Raw genomic sequence first — 20,944 nt, forward strand, 5'->3', positions numbered from 1 at the left:
GAGGTACCCTATGACCCAGCAATCTCACTCCTCAAGAAACTAAACACAGAGGTACCCAGTGACCCTGCAATCTCACTATACAAAGCCACACTAAAGCCACCAGCACAACCATGTTCATTGTAGCACTATTTACCATAGCTAAGATACTGAATCAGTCCAGATGTCCCTCAATGGATGAATAGATCAAGGAAATGTGATATATATAATACATATATAATGGAATTTTTCTCATCTATTAGAAAGAATACTATTGTGCCATTCGAAAAGAAATGGAAAGACTTAGAAAAAAATTGTTTTAAGTGAAATAAGTCAGACAGACCCAGAGAAACAATGGTTGCATGGTTTCCCTCATTTGTGGTAGATAGAATGTTCCTATAAATCTATAAGTAAACAGAATGGGTGGTATGCAATTGGTTACAAATGAATTCACTGAAGCATAGTAGACTCCACAAATAGTATAATCTTTTAGAAAGACTAGGTCAAAGCCCAACAAAATCAACACCAGGAAATAGGTACATGGCAAGAAGGGGGTGGAGCCAAGGGGAGAAGAGTAGACTTATGAAGGTGGAAAGGGGAAGAGACTGTAGTTAAGAATTCATTGCAGATAGTACAAAATTAAGACAAGGAAGGGAAGGAATGGGTGAGAATGCTGAACAGGATGATTGTGATCAAGATGCATTTGTATTCATAAACTGCTTTGTTATATGGCACCTCCTTTGTACAACTATTTAACAATAATTAAAAAAAAAATTTTAAGCCCAAAGTGGTGCTGTGCTCAAAGCGATAGAGCTCTAAACTTTGAGCAAAAAGGCTAAGGAGCAGTGCCCAGCCCTGAGTTTCAAAAGCCCTAGTACTGGAACATGCACCGCCTCTCCCTTGCCACACACACACACACACACACACACACACACACACACACACACACACACACACAGAGTCTAGAAAAGATTTGTTTTTTCTTGTCTCAAACTATAGAAGTTATGAGCAAGGATGTTCTCAACAGAAGGACACTAAATAAAGGGCTGATCCACAAAACACATACATGGAAGCCGGGTGCCAATGGCTTACACCTGTAATCCTAGCTACTCAGGAGGCTGAGATCTGAGGATCATGGTTCAAAGCCAGCCCAGGCAGAAAAGTCTGTGCAACTTTTATCTCCAATAAACCACTAGAAAACTGGAAGTGGCACTGTGGCTCAAGTGGTAGAGTGCTAGCCTTGAGCTGAAGAGTGAAGGGACCGCGCCCAAGCCCAGAGTTCAAGCCCCATGATTGACAAAAATAAAAACAAAAAACACATACATGGAGTGTCACACAAGTGGTTCTTCCAGTTCTTCTCGCCCCTCCAAACCCCTCCCCCTGTCCCCACCACCACCTTTCTGCTGAGAAAGACTACCAACCCAGGCTTGCTTCATGAAAATGTCCTTTTGAGGCCTGGCGTGGAGGCATTCATCACCTGCACCTGTTTGTGCTTAATTTCTCTGTGCAAATGGCCACTCACCACTCAGTTGCCTTAGCTGAACGAGAATACATTAACTAGAAAACAACAACACAGCCAAATCGAGCATTAACAGCAACAAAACTCCACTCAGAAGAAAGCAAACAGTTTTCCGAGCTCTTCCAAATCTTGTCATCAACAGCAGACCACGGAATCCGCGAGTTATGATCTAACTTAGAGAATATTATGAAACTTCATATGACTGTAGCCATAAGAAAAAATGAGGAATTTTCCTCTTCTGACCACACGAAAGTGCGATTGTATAACATGTTTAACTGCCAGGAACTGAGACTAAAAATGAGACCATTTCAGGTCCTATCAGGATCACAAGGAGAGAGCATTGCAACAGAAAACAGGATGCATTTCATCTCTTCTAAAACACACATTTTTTTTAGCCAGGTGCCAGTGGCTCATGCCTATAGTCCTAACAACTCATGACATTGAAAACTGAGGACTTCAATTCAAAGCCAGCCCAGGCAGGAAAGTCTGTAACTCTTATCTTCAATTAACCCACTAAAAACCCAGAAGTGGAGCTGTGGCTCAAATGGTAGAGCACCAGCCTTGAGCAAAAAAAGCTAAGGTACAGTGTCCAGCTTTGGGTTAAAACCCCAATACTAGTACATTTTTTTCATATGTAGCATCTATGGAATCAAAATGTACCTTATAATTAAACAAAAGTAAACACTGTGTCATATTTTAACTGATAGAGCCTTTTTCTGTCTTTGTGGCGTAACAGAGTGTGGCTTAGATACTGTGACAGCACAGATTTGTTGAAACTTGGTGAATGTAAAGTCCGCTCCTGGATGGCGAGCAGACTCCACCCTCCTCGCAGCAAAGTCTCCACCCAGTACCTGCGTTTCCTAGGCAACTGGCACACCTGGAAGAGGTCACATCTGCGTCTGCTGAGATCACATCTGAATTTGATGTGGCCACACCTTTCTCCGCCCATACCCTAGATAAGGCCCAGACACTCTTTCTCAGCTCTTTCCCAGCTCTATTAGCTCTTTTTCCCAGCTCACTCTCTCTTTCCCTGCTCTCTTTCCCAGCTCTTTCTCTGCTCTCTTTCCCAGCTCTCTCTCTTTCTCAGGTCTTTCCCAGGCCTTTCCCAGCTGCGTGGAGTGCCAACCTTGCCTGGTCCCAGCAGGTCTACTGAATAAACCTACCCCTTACCTGAATACCACGTGTGTGGTGCTGTTCTTACTCGGCCACCTCTTTTTAAAAACCTAACCGTGAATATGTTGTTTCTTGTCCTGTGACTACAGAAACTTTAGTCAAGAAGAGAACAATTGTAGGGTCCATTTTATTTTCTCCTCTTATAAATATTTACCAAACCTATATTATATGCTCAGCATGTAGAGCTCTGAGCTGCGTCCAGGATGGCTGGCTCAGGACAGCAACATAAACTTGGTACTTGACCCTGAGACACAGAGAAGACAAAGTTGGGGGAGCCTGTGCCTAGTTTTTAACTAGAATCTTTGGTTTTAGATTTAAACATCAGAGTCACCAAGAACAGCAGAATAGGAATTCTTTGTGCCATTGGCCTATCATCACTCTAGGCCTGTTACTCCTTCTCATCCTTTGTCTCAAAAAGCTGGAAAGTGGAGGTATGGTTCAAGTGGTAAAACACTTGCCTTGAGCAGAAAAAGCCATGTGAATGAGAACACAAGGTCCTGATTTCAAGCCCCAGTACCAACACACACACACACACACACACACACACACACACACACACATTCCATATGGCATGGTTAATTATCTGCCAACAGCCAGGTTAGGCTCATTTCTGAGGTCTGAAATGATGGTGTTAAAATAGCTAATCTGCACAAAGAGATATTTTGGTTCCTGCTAACCATGTTGGGTCCTTTGAAGCTCTTTTGTTGGCTGTCATTCGGTATCTCCTAGGGACCTCTTGGGTGAGAGGTTTGCTGGGGAAATGGTAGTGCCAGGCCTTGGAAAATTTCCCTTTTGATATGTGTTAATTCTCTTTATTCTCTCGGGGACAGTCACAGCACCCATGGCTTTTGGCTCTGTTGTATCTATTTCAAAATAGATGCTTAGACACAGTTAAGCCAGGGACTAACTGGCATGCTTCCTCAATTACACACAGTGATCAATGAACAAACAAATCAATTCTCTGACAGTACCTCAATCTATCCCGTAATCTGTGTACAGTCAGCACATTATACAGTTGTGCAAAGGGAAAAACACAAACGTGCTGCATTGTGTGTATATGTTTCCTTTTGTTTTCTGAGATAGATCTCTTATATAGCCCAGTTTGGCCTCAAATTCTCAGTCTCTGCCTCCCTAGTGCTACATGTATGTACTACCACACTTATCTTTTCCAATTTGCTTGAACTCAGGGCCTAGGCACTATCCTTGAGCTCTTTTGCTCAAAGCTAGTGTTCTACTACTTTGAGCCATAGCTCTGCTTCTGGTTTTCTGGTGGTTCATTGGAGATAGGAGTCTCATGGACTTTCTTACTTGGACTGGCTTCAAATCGCAATCCTCAGATCTCATTTCCCTGAGTAACTAGGATTACAGGCATGAGTCACCAGCTCCTGGCCTCAAATGTATATTTTTTAAACACAAGAATTGTATAATGGCTCCTGTGGCTATCACCCAGATTTAACACATCCCAAGTTCTGCTATTCTTGCTTCATTTATTCTACATACTCCCTGTTAATTCCTACCTGCTTTCCTCACTTGATGTGGTTATTTTATACAGTTCTCATTTCTCTTTTAAGGTAAAATTGACATACATTGCAAAGCACAGATCTTATCCCCATGCTTTTGGTGAGAGGATACACTTGAGTGAGACATTCACAGGCTCACAATAGGTATCCAGAGACTGCTGACAGATCCAGGGAGTCACTTCCCTGTCTCTTCAACATGGAGAGATTCCAGAATCAGGCAGGGATCTCCTGTTCTGAGTGTTCACACAGCCAGCCAAGCTACATAATCAACATTGTCCCAAGAAGCACATCCATACCATGTCTTGGCTGGGACAGGGCTCACTCAACAGGTTCTTCAGCAAACCTGGGTGTTGACCACAGCCAACTTGTGATTAGGCCACCTCCTATATTTTCCCCCCACTGGCAGGCTCATTTCCCTTTTCCTTTCGCAGTCACCTATAAGCAGATCCTTTGGGAAAGATGGGGCAAATGGCTTTGAGCTGAGGGTTGCAGGTCAAAGGGTAGTTGCTCTTTGTGGGGGGAGGAGCAGTCATAGGCTTTGACTCAGGGCCTAGACGCTATCTCTGCTCAAGGCTAACACTTCACCACTTTGAGCCACAGCTCCATTTCCAGTTTTCTGGGGGTTAATTGGAGATAAGAGCCTCATGGGAACTTTCTAGCCTGGCTAGATTGGAACCAAACCTCAGATCTCAGCTTCCTGAGGCTAGGATTACAGGCGAGATCCAACAGTGCCTGGCAGTAGTTGCTTTTTGTTTTGAGGTGGGTGAGCATGTGTGTGTGTGTGTGTGTGTGTGTGTGTGTACATGTGTGTGCACACACACATGCACGCCCATGCGCATACACACACGCTCATGTCTATACATCGGTACTGGAGCTTGAACTCAGGGCCATGTGCTCTCCCTAAGCTTTTCCACTCAAGGCTGGCACTCTACCACTTGAGCCATGCCTCCACTTCTGGCTTTTTGCTGGTTAGAGATAAGTGCCTCTTGGATTTGCTGCTGAGGCTGGCTTTGAAGGGGAAGCCTTAGAATTCAGCTATGATTACAGGTGTAAGCAGCCAGTACCTGGCTGGTAGTTGCTTCAATAGCAAATGATTCTCTGTTTAGAAAGCACCTGGCCCAGACCAGAGCAGATCCCATTAGTAACACCAAGTGAGGGGAGGTGAAGTGTCCCCACCGTCAAGGGGAAAAGGGAAAACTTCAGAAAGATGGCAGGATTTGAAAAGCCCCCAACAAGAGACTTTCAAACCTAACCTTAGCAGGGTGCTTTCTTGAACTTCTGTTCTTTATCCTTGTTGTTGTTGGGGGTCCCCAATAAAAGTTTGAGATATATGAAATCGGGATGTATGTTCTGGTAGAGGCTCAGGGCACAGCAACCTGACTTCCGGGTCCACGGGGGGGGGGGGGGGGAGCCCCACCTGCCCTTGGGGTGGCAGATTCAGCGCTGGCTCCTGAGTCCTAGGGCACACCATCTCTAGTCCTCTGGTGCTGACTCAAAATTGCCCAGAGATCATGTTAAAAACACACATTCCTTGGCTCTACCCACAAGATTCTGATTCTCCTCTACAGCGTCTTCCCTGCCTGCTTCTTTCAAAACTCACTCTTTTAGCCAGATGCTGGTGGCTCACACCTGTAATCCTGGCTACTCAGGAGGCTGAGATCTGAGGATCAAGGTTCAAAGCCAGCCCGGACAGGAAAGTCCGTGAGACTGTACTCTCATCTCCAATAAACCACCAGAAAACCACCAGGTAGAGCGCTCGCCTTGAGCTGAAGAGCGCAGGGACAATGCCCAAGGCCAGAGTTCAAGCCCCACAACCAACAAAACAAACAAAAACAGCTCACTCTTTTATGCCTCAAGACTTAAGCATGTGTTCCATGTGGAAGGAAATTAAATACATTTCCCACAAGATGGGATTCTTAATTTATAGCACACAGGCCAGTTCCCCATACAGCAAATTGCAGAAGTCTAAGTATATACATTTTTTCTGAGTAGTAGGTCATAGTTTTTATTAGATGCTCTAAGGAGTCTATTGCCCTCCTCCTTTCTATACAGAAAAACATTCAAACCTACCATAATGGCTTGCTAGTTTTTAAGTCGCTTAATATTTTATAAAACCAAACCTGTTTACTTTTTTTTTTTTTTTTTTGTCTATCATGGGGCTTGAACTCTGAGCCTCAGCTCTTCAGCTCAAGGCTAGCACTCTACCACTTGAGCCACAGCACCACTTCAGGTTTTCTGGTGGTTTATTGGAGCTAAGAGTCTCATGGACTTTCCTGCCTGGGCTGGTTTTGAACCACGATCCTCAGGTCTTAGCCTTCTGGGTAGCCAGGATTACCGGCACCCAGCTAAGCTGTTCACTTTGTAATGGGGTAGTTGAAAATGTTTAACCCAGTGATTTTCAAATTGTGCTCCAGATTCTGGGGGTTTTATTTTTAATTTATTATTATTATTATTATTGTGTCAGTACTGGGGCTTGAACTCAAACCCTGAGCACTGTCCCTTAGCTTTTCTACTCAAGGCTGGTATGCTGCTACTTGAGCCATATTTCCACTTCTGACTTTTTTTTGGTGGTTAATCAGGGATAAGAGTCTCACAGACTTTCCTGCCTGGGCTAGCTTCAAACCATGATTCTCAGATCTCAGCCTCTTGAGTAACTAAAATCACAGATGTGAGCCAATGACACCCAGCTCCAGGGGTTTTAAAAAAACATGCCTCATCAAAAGGGGAATAGAGAGTATCCTTTAGTAGTGTAATGCGTTTTTGTTTTTGTTTTTTTTGAAAAACCTCTTTTATGGGCTGGGAAGATGGCTCAGTGCATGAGGCCCTGGGTTCAATTCTTGAGCACAACATAAGCAAAAAAAGTGGTATTGTGGCTCAAGTGGTAGAGCACCCAGAGTTAAGGCCCCATGACCAACAACAACAAAAAAACTCTTTTACATATCTCTGTTTCCAAATTAAAAATACTATTTGAACCAAGTTTCACCCACCAAAAAAATTTAGGATGCCAGAACCTTTACTTGAATGGCTGAGTTGCTAAGGATGGCACACAGGCCCTGGAGAAGACTCCAGCTCAAGGAGGCCTCTAACCGCATTCCTCCCTCCACCCCCGCACCCCACCCCGGGCAACCACTCACAAGCCGGGCTTCCTCCCCCCCATATCAAGCATCAGACCCCAAGTAGCCTGGTTACAGCTGGCTGTCCTTCTACCATACGTGGTTGCCTAGCAACATGGTGCCAAGAGCCCTAAAACACTCAATTTAAAGAGTCTGGGCAAACCTTGGCTTTACATGGCTAGCTATTCGACTCTCTGTGTGTGTGTGTTTGTGTGTGTGTGTGTGTGTGAGAGAGAGAGAGAGAGAGAGAGAGAGAGAGAACTCTACCATTTGAGCCACACCTCCACTCTGGCATTTTGGTGGTTAATGGGAGATAAGAGTTTCATGGACTTTTCTGCCTGACTAGTTTGGAACCTCAATCTTCCAACTGCAGCCTCCTGAGTCGCTAGGATTACATGTGTGAGCCACTGGCACCTGGTACCAGCTTTTATTGTAATCAGATCCACAAAGGTGGCTCTCACCTACTGGACACATCACCAAAGCAAATCCTGGTGCTCCACCCCAGCTGCCACTGTGTTCTGGGCCAGGCTGAGCCCCGTCTCTGCTCTCCAACCCATCTGTAGCTTAAGGGTCTCTATTCTGTTTGGACAAGTCTTGGTCTGGAGGATCCTGAGAGGTACTGATGGGTCTCCAGGGCCACAGCACGGGGATGACAGGGACGACCACTGCAGCAGGCATCTGTGAGCCCCCATGTGCTGGTGCTGGGCTGGAACTGCAAATATCTTCTCCTTCAGCTCCCACAACCCTCCTGAAGTCTTGCTTATATCCCTCAGCCTTAATCTCCCATGTCCACTCCCCTCTGCCCCTGAGCTATTGATCCTGCAAGTCAAGAATGACTTTTAACTTTACACACACACTCTCTCTCTCTCTCTCTCTCTCTCTCTCTCACACACACACACACACACACACACACACACACACACATACACACACTTGGCAGTATTGGCAATTGGACTCAGTCCTGAACTTGCTATTCAGTGCTCCACCACTTGAATCCATTTTTTTTTCTTTTTTCTTTTTTTTTTTGGAGGGGGGGAGGGGTTCCGGTCATGGGGCCTGAACTCTGGGTCTGGGCGCTGTCCCTTAGCTCTTCAGCTCAAGGCTAGTGCTCTACCACTTGAGCCAGAGTGCCACTTCCAGCTTTTTTCTTTTTGCTTATGTGGTGCTGAGGAATTGAACCCAGGGCCTCATGCATGTAAGGCAAGCGCTCTACCACTGAGCCACCTTCCCAGCCCCTTTTTTCTTTATTGTTTTTAAAAAAAAATCTATTCCCAGTCAGCCTAGAATTTGACCCTCCTAGATAAGTTTATGCCATTATACTCAACTTCAAACCTATTTGTGTGGTGTGTGTGTGTGTGTGTGTGTGTGTGTCCTGGAACTTGAACTGAGAGCCTGGTTGCTAACCATGAGCTTCTTTTGCTTAAGGCTAGTGCTCTTCTACTTGAGCAGCCACAGTTCCACTTCCAGCTTTTTTGGTGGTTAATTAGAGGGAAGGGTTTCAGATGTTCCTGCCTAGATTGGCTTCAAATTGTGATCCTCAGACCTCAGCCTCCTGAGTAGCTAGGGTTACAGGTATGAGACACCAGCACTTGACTCCAAACCCACTACTTAATTTGTTCATTACCCTGTCTTTATTCCAGATCAGAAGCACACTTGTAGAATGAGCCTTAGTTTTTGTTCATGAATGTTCTGGCCCAAATGTTCAGAACAGTACCTGACCCCATAGCTTTATGTGATTGTTGACTAAATGGTGGAAGCAGCTCTAGAACTGTGTAGGAGGCTGGGATTTCAGACACAAGGTCTGACCCGCGCTCCTGTCTGGTCACTTCTCTGCATGACTGTGGGCACATCCATCATCAGCTCTCTCTAGGGGCTGGGAAGGTGGCTCAGTGGTAGAGTGCTTGCCTTGCATGCATGAGGCCCTGGGTTCGATTCCTCAGCACCACATAAGCAAAAAGCTGGAAGTGGCGCTGTGGCTCAAGTGGTAGGGCACTAGCCTTAAGCTGAAGAGCTGACAGACAGTGCCCAGGCCCAGAGTTCAGGCCCCATGACCCCCCAAAAATTAATAATAATCAGCTCTCTCTAGTATATCAGTTAAGGATGCAACACCTTGTTAGAAAAATCAAACACAACCCAAACGTGAGCAGAACTAATCTCGCAAGATGATTAGGGAATTCTGCTCGGGTTATAATTATACTGAATTCAATATAATACAGATACAATATAAATTGTATTCTTTATTCAAAGATACACACACATATATATATATATATATATATATCTTTATAGGATGGTTTAGAAAAAGAAAAGCTAGGCATGATGGCTCAGGCCTGTTATCCCAGCTACAAGGAAAATACAGATACATAGGAGAATATTTTGTCCAGGCCAGTTCAGGTAAAAGTTAGCAAGATTCCTATCTCAAAAACAAGCTGAGCATGGTGGTACATACCTGTGGTCTCAACTATAAAGGAGTCAAAGAGAGAAAGATGGAGGAGGGTGGCAAAAGGCCCTATCTGGAAGGTAACTAAAACTGAAAAAGGGCAAGGGGCATAGCTCAGGTCATAGAGCACTTGGGAATCAAGTGTGAAGTCCTGAGTTCAAATCCCAGTACCACCACCAGAAAGAAAAGGAAAAAGCTAGCTACTGCCTGAAGAGGGTTCATGGGAACAGTCCACCAACGCATTCTTTCCTTTTTCTGCCTAAGAAAACAAGGCCTAGAGAAAGAGGGCTTGTCAACAGTCCCAACTTAATAGTAATGAAAGAAAAAAGATGATGATGATGAAGAAGAAGAAGAAGGAGAAGGAGAAGGAGAAGGAGGAGGAGGAGGAGGAGGAGGAGGAGGAGGAGAAGGAGAAGGAGAAGGAGAAGGAGAAGGAGAAGGAGGAGAAGGAGAAGAAGGAGGAGGAGAAGGAGGAGAAGGAGGAGAAGGAGGAGAAGGAGGAAAAGGAGAAGGAGAAGGAGAAGGAGAAGGAGAAGGAGAAGGAGAAGGAGAAGGAGAAGAAGAAGAAGAAGAAGAAGAAGAAGAAGAAGAAGAAGAAGAAGAAGAAGAAGAAGAAGAAGAAGAAGAAGAAGAAGAAGAAGAAGAAGAAGAAGAAGAAGAAGAAGAAGAAGAAGAAACAAGTGCATATTATATAACATATTGCTTTATATTAGGATATAATACATGAGGTCCTCCTGGGTCTCCCACTTGATGTGTGCGGCCTTGCCCTGGCTCACCCTCTTTTCTAATCCCTGCCTTCTCATCCATATGCAACAACATCTGTCACTTGCCTGCTTTTTCTCCCCAGCAACTCTGCAGGATTAATCTCTCTGAGACAAAGCCTGGCTGCTGCCAGTGATGACACCCAGGAACTGGCCAGACCATCAGGTGCAAGGATCTTTCAGTAATGGTTGTAAATATCAGCAGGATTGAAAAAGCTTTGTTGCCAAGAAACAAAATGTCCCTTTAGAAGTTGCCACCCCTTTTCTGACAGGGCAGAGAACAGAGCACAGTTTATGCAAGGCAACTCAAAGCTGTGCTTCTCTTACTTTGTAGTGAGACTGACATGTCCCATCAAATTGTTGTTACCTGAGCTTTGAATCATACAAGTCCAAACCAGGCCAATGAGGGTCTGGCTTACGCCAAGGCCAGAGCCTGTATGGATGTGTGAAATGTTTGGGATGGAGAACTTGAACCCGGAGAATGGATTCTACCTTAGAGAACCAAGATTCTGTAACTCCACTGGTGCTAATAAACCTAGTTGTCACTACAGAATAAGCACCTAGAACAATGTTTCACAAACTGGTATCTCTAGGCCCCTGAGAACTTGAGTTTTCAAGTACTCTAGCTTTAAAGTAATGATGATGATGATGATGATGATGATAAGGTTGGGAGGTAATAGCTCACATTTGTATTCCTAGCTACTGTGGAGGCTGAGATTTGAGGATCAGGGTTCAAAGCCAGCCTGGGCAGGAAAGTCCATGAGATTCTAATCTCCAGTGAACCACCAAAAAGACAGAAGTAGAGCTGAGACTCAAGTAGTAGAAGGCCAGCTTTGAGCAAAAAAGCTAAGGGACAGCTCCTGGCCCTGAGTTCAAGTTTCAGTACCAACACACACACACACACACACACACACACACACACACACACACACACACACACACACACACACACACACACCAATAACAGACAAGTTTCTCGCATACCCTTCTTTCTCTTCTCATAATCTTCCATCATTAATATCATCTCCCCACCACAGTGTGTACTGGTTAAGGCTGATGTAGCAGCACTATCCAGAGTCCATTGTTTACATTACATTGTTTACATTTTTGGTGGTGGTGGTGGTGGTCATGAGGTTTTAAATCAAGGCCTGGGAATTGTCCCTGAACTCTTTTTGCTCAAGGCTAGCGCTCTACCACTTTGAGCCACAGCTCCACTTCTAGTTTTCAAGTGGTTAATTGGAGCTAAGAATCTCACAGACTTTCCTGCAGGGCTGGCTTTAAACTAGGATCTTCAGATCTCAGCCTCTTGAGTAGCTAGGATTACAGGCCTGAGCCACCATCACGCAGCTTGATGTTACTTTTAATTGGGACACATTTGAGTTTATTTGATGGCTACCTGTCCTCCAGGCCCCAAGGGCTGCCTTTGTATTTGTGTTGGCACCTACTTCTTCACCTAGGATGGCTCTCAATTCTTTCACATTCCTCCCTTAGGATAGTAGTGTCTAGCTGGGTAGCTCACATCTGTAATTCTCAAGGTCTCAAATCTGGGTGGGCTGGGAACTAAGATCAGTTCAGCAGAGGTGACATTATGTGACACATTGCTTCTGCAATGAGACCTAGACTTTTTTACCCCCAATCCTGGGGCTTAAATTCAGGGCCTGGGCACTGTGCCTTGGCTTCTTTTGCTCAAACCTAGCACTATACTAATTGAGCCACAGTGCCACTTCTGGCTTTTTCTGTTTATGTGGTACTGAGGAATCGAATCCAGGGTTTCTTGCATGCTAGGCAAGCACTCTACCCTACCACTAAGCCACATTTCTAGCCTGAGATCTAGATTTTTAAACCTTCTCTATCTTGACTAGAATCTTTTCCTTTTTGTGAGAGTGTCTCAGGATGTAGCTCAAGATAGCCTCAAACTCAAGATCCTCCTGCCTCAGACTCCCAAGTGCTGGGATTACAAGTGGGCATCACAAGGACCAGCCATGCCCACCCTTTACCTCTAAATGCTTATGGAGCATGGCACATCACCTCAGAATCAGCATTTAAATGCAGTTCCTGGGCTGAGGGGAGGGGTGGCTCAGTGGAAATTGCTTGCCTAGGATTCATAAGGCCCTGAGCTCAAGCTCCAGCACCATAACAAAATACCACACAAGTCATAGTGCTACTCTGTTATTGAAAATACAGTCTTTGGTAACCTCCTCCTGTTCTTGACACCTCTCTTGTAGGCACTAAAACTTACCTCCTACCTCTAAGATATCTATGGTGTAAGTCCACCAATCTCCATCCACACTGCTACCAATGGAGTCAAATGCAGTGATTTCCTGCCCAGACCCACCTTGCCAATCTGCTCAACCCACCTATGGGCCACTGCCAGACCTAATCTAAATGTAAAGCAAGTCGGGCCTCCCCGTGGCTCACACCTGTAATCCTAGCTACTCAGTAGATTGAGATCTACAGACTTTGGGAAATGTTTGTGAGACTCTTCTCTCCAATTAATCAGCAAAAAGCTGAAAGTGGAGATGTGACTCAAGAGGTAGAGCACCAGACTTGAACAAAAGAGACTATCTAAAATGTGGGGCCCTGAGTTCAAGCCCCAGTACCAGCATACCCCCCTAAAATGTATGTGTCCCTTAGAGAGGATTTCCTGAGTTGGGAACATGGAAAGAAGGCTGGAGCAGCACATAGCATGTAGGGCAGGAGCTGGCCCGTGCTCACAATGCCTTGTGTTTCTTAGACTTCCTGGGAAAAATGTCCTTTAAAGGGAAAATTGGAAATTATGGAGTTCTTGCCTGCATACAGCAGTAGAGTGACAGAGGCAGCGTCTCATATTTATTTTACAGAGGATTCTTGCCAGCTGTGGGTGCATCTGTCATGTGTGAGTGCTCCAAACTAGAGAAGCTAAAGAGATGTCTGGTATCCTATAAAATAAAAACACGGGGCTAGGAAGGTGGCTCAGTGGTAGAACGCTTGTCTTGCATGCATGAGGCCCTGGGTTCGATTCCCTAGCACCACATAAGCAGCAAAAAAGGAAAAAAGGTGGAAGTGGTGCTGTGGCTCAAGTGGTAGAGTGCTAGCCTTGAGCTGAAGAGCTGAGGGACAGTACCCAGGCCCAGAGTTCAGGCCCACGACCAGACCCCCAAAAAAATAAAATAAAATAAAATAAGAACAGGCATGGTACACATGCCTGTAATCCCACTACTTGGGAGGCTCAGGCAGCACGAGCATAAATTCCAGGCCAGCCTGTCTTAAATACACACACACACACACACACACACACACACAGCTGGCTCATGCAAAAGTGTGTGACTAGCCTGGCACCAGTGGCTCATGCCTATAATCCTAGCTACTCAGGAGACTGAGATGTGGGGATCACAGTTCAAAGCCAGCCTGGGCAGAAAACCCCGGGTTCATCTCCAATTAACCATCAATAGCCAGAAGTAAAGCTCTGGCTCAAGTGGTAGGGCACTACTAGTCTTAAGCGAAAAAGCTCAGGATCAACACCCAAGCACTGAGTTCAAGCCCTAGGACTGGTGCAAAAAAAAAAAAAGTGTTGGACATATCTTTTTTTTGGCCGGGGGAGGGAGGGAAGGGTGGTTGTGGGGTTTAAACACTCGCTGTCCTTGAGCTAAAGAGCTCAAGCACTCTATCACTTGAGCCAGCCACAGCGCCACTTCTGGTTCTGGTGGTTAATTGGAAATAAGAGTCTCCTAGATACAATTTGGGGAGGGGAAGGGATATAACAAAATGCTTAAATAAGGATACAGGTTGGCCCATTATAACAATGAAATGTACACAAGACACTATGTTGAAAACGAACCTTACAATTTGTGGGGGGAGGAGTTAGAGAGGTGGGGAGGGAAGGGATGGTAGGGGAAAAACAAAGGAGGTAACAATGCTTGATAGGAAATGTACGCATTACCCTACTCCTGTAACTGTAACCCCTCTTTACAGTATTTTTACAATTAAAAAATATATATGGAAAAAAAAGTCTCACAGACTTCCCTGCCTGGGCTGGCTTTGAACCTCAATCCTCAGATCTCAGCCCCCTGAGTAGCTAGGATTACAGGTATGAGCCACCAGCACCTGGCAAGACCATATCTTAACAAAAACAACAACAAAAAAAAAAACAAAGGAAGGAAGGAAGGAAGGAAGGAAAAGGTTGGAGTATGTCTCAAGTGGTTGAGGCCAAGTTCAACTCCTGTATTTCCCCCCTATCCCATCCCCCCAAAAAATTACTGGCAACTGCAGTACCTGTGGATGTTTGTTTTGTGTTTCTAAAAGAAGTTCAGAATAAATACCCCAGGCCACTCTCTGGAATAGTCTCCTCAGCAATGTTAAGTGTCAACAACTGAGATGTGGCCCAGCCTCCTGCAGTCTCCAGGAGGCTGGATAAGACTGGGTAGAGAGTCATAAGGAAGATGGCAAAAATCCTCTAGCCAACTGATCTCAAGGGCAAATGGAAGCCTGGCTTCTGCTTGAACAGGTTCAGCCATGGCCTGGGGCCAAGAACTGGGAGTAGGTTGGGTTGGTGGTTCAGAAAAATTCCCACAGGTTGACATCCACTGTCACACGAAGCTAGAACCTAATCTTCCTGTACCCTATCTAATGTGATCTTTATTCTAGACACAGATAAGAAATCAGAAGAGTCCAACTTTCTTATGTCCTCTTTAAATGTTTTGGGTTTATTATCATATGGGAATATGATCTGTTGAAACATAAAGATCAAGTCAGGTATAGTAGTATACAACTATAATCACAGCCGCAGTTAGGAGAAAGAAGCAGGAGGATTTTGAGTCAGCCTGAGCTACACAGAGAAGGAAGGAAGGAAGGAAGGATGGAAGGAAGGAAGGAAGGAGGAAGGCAGGCAGGCAGGCAGGCAGGCAGGCAGGCAGACTGGGTGCTGGTAGCTCACACCTATAATCCTAGTTATTCAGAATGCTGAGATCTGAGGATTGCAGTTTGAAGCCAGCCTGGGCAGAAAAGTCCATGAGATTCTTATCTCCAATTAATTACCAAACAAAGTGGAGCTGTGGTTCAAGTGGTAGAGTGCTAGCATTTTTGCAAAAAACCTTAGGGACTGTGCCCAGGTCCTGAGTTCAAGGCCAGGACCAGCACAAAAGATAAAAATAGGGCTCTTGTGCAGCTCTGAGGTAGAGTGCTTGCCTACAATACATGAAGCCCTGAGTTCACCATAATAATAACAATAAACACTAAACATACCCAAAGATAAAAGAAAACACTCTTCTTAGCTTATTTTGCATAATTATATCTATAATTATTTTGTTTTAGTTATAAGCATACTTATACAAAGTTCAAGGGCCAGGCACCAATGGCTCATGTCTATAATCCTGGCTATTCAGGGACTGAGAGCTGAGAGGATCATAGTTCAAAGCCAGCCCAGGAAGAAAAATCTGAGAGGCTCTTATTTCCAATTAACTAGCAAAAAGCCTGGAAGTACAGCTCAAGGGGTAGAGTACCAGCTGTGAGAAAGAGAGCTGAGCAAGAGCAAGAGGCCCTGAGTTCAAGCCCCAGTCCTGACAACACACACACACACACACACACACACACACACACACACACACACACACACACACAAAAGGGAGTTCAAAGGGCAAGGATGTAGCTCATTGATAGAACTTGTCTAGCATGTTGCGAGGTCCTGGTTCCTGGGTTCCATCCTCACACACACACAAAGTCAAACAATAAAGAGATGTATGAAAGCTAGGCACTAGTGACTCATGCCTGTAATCCTAGCTACTTAGGGGGCTGAGATCTGAAAAACTTAAGTAGAGCTGCAGCTCAAAGTGGTAGAGTGCTAGCCTTGAGTGAAAAAGCTAAGAGACATCACCCAGGGTCTGAGTTCAAGTCCCAAAAGAGATGAATTTTTTAAAAAGCCATCTCTCCCCTCTTCTCAGGGCCTGTGGTCAATTGTCAGGACTACTGTGGCAAATCTCTACAAACTAGGTGGCCTTAAACCACAAAAATATATCATCTCTCAGTTCTGGATGCTAGAAGGCTGAAATCACAAGTCAGCAGGGTGGATTCTGAGAAAGGACTGTCCCATGCTTCTCCTTCACTTGTGGTGACAGCCAGCAACCCTCTGTGTCCCTTGATTTATTGCCATTTGGTTCCTATCTTCATATGACATTTTCCCTGGATGAGGGTCTCTGTGTTTACACTTCCCCCTTCTTAAGGACATTGGTGTCACAGTGGATAAGGTTCTACCCTGTGATCTTCATTTTAACTTGCTGCCATTTGCAAAGATCCTGTTTCTAAACATGAATACATTCTAAGGCCCTGGAGTGCCTCTGGGGTACTCAGCGGCCCATAGGACTTTTTTGAAGGATGCAACGGAGCCCAGGAAAGTATCCCCATGCCAAACGTTCCATCTAGACAAGGAGAAAAGCAAGTTCTTGGTATTATGTCATGAAATTTGAGAATGACTTTTTGGATAAAATGTTTTTAAAAATAGCTAGGCACCAATGACACTTATCTTCAACTAAACTCTTCCAGCTCCCTCATTTTATTTTATTTGTGTGTGTGTGTGTGTGTGTGTGTACGTGCACCTGTGCGTGCGCCAGTCCTTGGGCTTAAACTCAGGGCCTGAGCACTGTCTTTGAGCTTTTTAGCGCAAAGCTTGCACTCTACCACTTGAACCACAACTACACATTTGGCTTTTTGCTAGTTACAGATAAAAGTCACAGACTTTCTTGCCCAGGGATGGCTTTGAACCTCCATCCTTGGATCTCAGCCTTCTAGGTAGCTAGGATTACAGATGTGAGCACTGGGGACACCATGTTCCCCCATTATTTTTTAAAGGGATTGGAGAGAGAGAGGAGGAGGAGGGGGGAAGGAAGAGGGAAGAGTGAAGAGAGAAGTACCTGAAGGATAGTAAGTGTGAACCTCTTCGAGGTTCTTTCCTTTGCTGGAAATGAAGGGACACCCCCACCCCACCCCGCTGCCAGAAGTCTCCTATCAAAGAACTCTGCAGTTGAGCTTCAGCTTTTCCAGCAATAGAAGGGAACTGGCTGTCCTCTTAGGATACAGACAAGTGGGAGGCTTTGAAAGCTGTCAGAAAGCTTCAAATGTATAACGTTAAGGAGGAGGAACTGACTGGGCTCCATAGAGTGTCATTGACACAGCCAGAAAGAAGTGACAGGGACAGCAGGTGCACTGCCGATGAACAGTCATTTCTGTCTTATCTTATAAACCCATAGGATACCGGCAAAGGAGGTAGCTGTTCACTTGGGAGAGGCTTACTTTGTGTCTCACAGATGGCCAGGACTTTGCTGGAGTCACAGCAGGGTGGCTTATGTTTTTAATGTGTTGGTTGGTTTGGATTTTGTGCCAGTACTACAGCTTGAACTCAGGGCCTAGTTGCTCAAGAATGGTGTTCTATCACTTGAGCCACTTCCCTGTTTTGGGTGGTTAATTGGAAATAAGAGTCTTATAGACTTTTCTTCTAGGCTGGCTTTGAACCACAATCCTCACATCTCAGCTTCCTAAGTAGCTAAGAGTTACACACAAACCATTAGTCCCAGGCTTAAAAGCAGGTTTTGAAGGAAGCTATTTTTCTTCTTGGGGGTCTTGGTGGCAGCCTGACACCAGCCAATGGAGACTGGGGCCCTATAAGGTCAAGAGTTGGTGAGAGACCCAATGCAGGACCATAGCTGTGCCAGCGTTGGGGCTTGAACTCAGGACCTGGGCTTTGTCTCTAAGCATTTTTACTCACGGCTAGCATTCTACCACTTGAACCACAGCTCCACTTTGGGCACTTTTTTGGTGGTTAACTAGAGATGAGAGTCTCATAGACATTCCTTCTCAGACTGGCTTCAAGCCTCAGTCCTCATATCTTAGTCTCCTGAGTAGCTAGGATTACAAGTGTGAACTTTGCAAAATAAAATCTGACACAAAAGGGGACAGTGCCACTGTATAGCTTTTCGTGTTTCTGTTGGCAAGTTATAATATCATCCACTGGGCAAAAGAAAGGCTAGACTTTTGGATGAGGATTTGTAACTAGGCTTCTCAACTGTAAGCCACTAGCTGAAGTTCACCTTCTTTTCTGGCTTCTGAAATTGGCTGGTATAAAGATTGGTAAGAGAGGCCAGGTACAAGTGTCTCATGTAATCTTAGCTACTCAGCAGTATGAGATCTGAAGGTCGCAGTTCGAAGCCAGCACAATCGGGAAATGGGACTCTGCTCTACAATAAATTAAAAAAAAAAAAGCCAGAAGTAGAACTGTGGCTCAAGTGGTAGCAAAAGAGCTCAGGGACAGCATTCACTCAGGCCCTGAGTTCAAGCCTGGAGTGGCATAAAAAAAAGAAAAGAAAAGAAAAATTGGTTAAAAAAAAAAAAAAGCTTCTCTTGGTTGGAGCCACTTCCCACCCACTGCCAGATACCACCAACTCCCTACACCCCAAAACTTTGCACATCCAGTACAACAGCAGACTATTACTGTATTCCCGGTGTACATTAACACCTCGGGCTTTGTCAGAGTAGAAATGGCTTAGATCCAAGAGTAAAATTTGAAGGGAGAAATGAAGGCAGGATGCCAACGCTCTCTAATGTTCAGGAAGGCCTAGAGGATTCTTCTGCTTTTTTGGCAGACACAGGAGAAAACAGGACAAATCTTGCCACTTCTTGATTTCATCTCTACTGATGAATCAGCGTTCTAGTCTTTTTCCTCCTACTCTGAGCCACACCAAGTGCTATAATGGTTTGCAGATAGTAATTAAACTGATTTGGAAAAAAAAAATGACCAATTCCATTTCTACAACCTCCAAATTCCATTCAGAAAAAAAGATTATAATTTAGCCAGGCACCACACTGGAGACTCCTGCCTTATAATCTTCACTACTCAGGAGGCTGAGGTATGAATGAAGACTGCAGCTCAAAGCCAGCCTGAGCATGAAAGTCTGTGAGACTCTTATCTCCACTAAAACTACCAGCAAAGCCAGAAGTGGAGCTGTGCCTCAAGTGGTAGGGTGCTAGCCTTGAGCAAAAGCAGCTCAGTGACAGCATGCAGGTCCTGAGGGAGTTCTTACTTTCCAACTGATGATTTTACAAGATTAGTAATTTCATTGTTATTCTATTGAAGCTGGGTATTTGGGAGTCTGAGACAGGAGGATAGAGAGTTTGAGGCCAACGCAGGCAGAGGTAGCAAGACCCTATCTCAAAAACAAAATACAAACAAAAGAGCTGATTGATGGCATGGCTCAAGTGATGGGGGAGATCCTGAGAGTCAAGCCAAGCCCTGGCATTAAGGAAAACCATTTATTGAGCTGGGCACCAGTGGCTCACGCCTGTCACCCTAACTACTCATGAGGCCAAGATCTGAGGACTGCAGCTTGAAGCCAGCTGGGGGAAGAGTCCATAAGATTCTTATCTCCAATTAGCCGGCCAAAAGCAGAAGTGAAGGAGCACAAACCTTGGGGAGTGAGGGAAGCCAAGCAAGAGCACGAGGTCTTAAGTTCAAGTCCTAAGATCGGCACACATATAAAACAGACACACAAGACAAACAGACAGACACACACACACACACACACAAATATATAGTAAACTAGGCACTAGCTACTCAGGAGGCCAAGATCTGAATATTTCAGTCCAAAGCCAGACCTGGTAGGAAAGTCTGGGTGACTCTTACCTCCAATTAACCACCAAGAAGCTGGAAGTGAAGCTATGGCTCAAGTGGTAGAGCACCAGTCTTGAGGATAGTCTTGGGACAGCTCTCAGGCTCTCTCCCTCTCTCTCTCTCTCTCTCTCTCTCTCTCTGTCTCCCTCTCTCTCTCCTTCCCTCCTTCTCTCTCCCTCTCCCTCCCTCTCTCTCTCTCTCTCACACACACACACACACATACGCACACACAAATGTATATTGATACATTCTCCACCTCATTTGATAGACTCTCCTAGATCTTCAGTTCTGTTTTTTTTTTTTTCAGTTCTTATCTAATTCATCTCTTGTCTACTCCTTACTTTGTGTATGAAGCTCTCCTTAGCCACTACAGCCCACACAAATTATTCTTCTCTGCTCATTTAATAACTTAATAACCATTACAATCTCAGCAATAACAAGTGTATGCCTTATGCTGGTAAAGTGAGTTCAGTTGTATTTCCAGCCAAAATTCATGCCCACCTTGAACCTCAAAATGTAATCTTAGAAACAGCATTTTTGTTGATATAAATAGTTAAGATGCAGTCATATTAGGAAAGACCCTAAATCCAAGGGTTGGTGTCCTTAAGCCATTTGAAGATTCTAGAGACACACACAAGAAGGACACAATGGGGGGGTGGGATGGGAGGGCAGGGATGGGAAGGGGAAACAAAGGAGGAGGCAGCAATGATTGATAAGAAATGTACTCATTACCTAGCCCATGTAATTGTAACCTCTCTGTACTGTATTTTCACAATGAAAAAACCTATTAATAAAAAAAATAAATAAAAAT

At 44.8% G+C, this 20,944-nt stretch overlaps 1 protein-coding gene across 1 annotated transcript in view; it reads right to left on the bottom strand.

Moving 5' to 3' along the window:
- The window catches only part of Elapor1 (endosome-lysosome associated apoptosis and autophagy regulator 1), an 82,879-nt gene that overhangs the window by 50,207 nt on the left and 11,728 nt on the right, over positions 1-20,944 (bottom strand). The gene's annotated exons all lie outside the window — the stretch shown is intronic.

The sequence above is a fragment of the Dipodomys spectabilis genome, unplaced genomic scaffold, assembly GCF_019054845.1.
Source record: "Dipodomys spectabilis isolate Male_0828 unplaced genomic scaffold, ASM1905484v1 ptg000002l, whole genome shotgun sequence".
NCBI lineage: Eukaryota > Metazoa > Chordata > Mammalia > Rodentia > Heteromyidae > Dipodomys > Dipodomys spectabilis.